Here is a 667-nt window from a genome sequence, read left to right as displayed (position 1 = left end):
CCATCCCTCCTCCTCGTCTGTACTGGCAACGGGCTCATGCTTGTCTCGCTCGCTCGCTCGATCTCTGTTCGCTCACAGTGCAGTCACAAATGCAGGCAACTCACCTCACTCTTCAGGACCCAGAGGTCGCTCCAATTTGAATCAAATCGGCCGAAACCGTACAGTTTCCCATCACTAGTAAATGTGGCTAAAGCAGATTTCAGACCATAGTTTGTCGTTCACATAATGCAGTACGGGCAGAGGTAGCACAAGAATGGAACCATGAGGAACTATTCGTAATATATTTCCATTTAGAAGCTTTGTTATCCAGAAAAAATACGGCATCTTCCCTCATCCAGTCTTTTTTTTTTTTCGAAATGAATATTTCATTCTATTGTCATGTGATTGTAAAGGCAAGAGCAAGGGCAAGAGCAAGGGCAAGAGCAAGGGCAAGAGCAAGGGCAAGGGCAAGGGCATAGGAGAGAGAATAATTGGAATGAGAAGAGTTTGCAAGGCAAGGGCATGTGGCAATGGGGGAACTCAAGGATCATCATGAAGCAAGTGAATCTGGAGCCAAAGAAAGAGATGGCGGGTTGATAGGGAGATCGTCGGATTTTGAAGCTTATAGAATGTAAGGAATTACTTTCAGATGTAGAGAAGGAAGTAAGGAGAATGTAGGGAGGAAAGG

Source organism: Oratosquilla oratoria, chromosome 22 (genome assembly GCF_046742065.1).
Source record: "Oratosquilla oratoria isolate Oo_2021 chromosome 22, ASM4674206v1, whole genome shotgun sequence".
NCBI lineage: Eukaryota > Metazoa > Arthropoda > Malacostraca > Stomatopoda > Squillidae > Oratosquilla > Oratosquilla oratoria.
The sequence above is the reverse complement of the archived record's forward strand: the minus strand, read 5'-3'. Positions refer to the sequence as shown.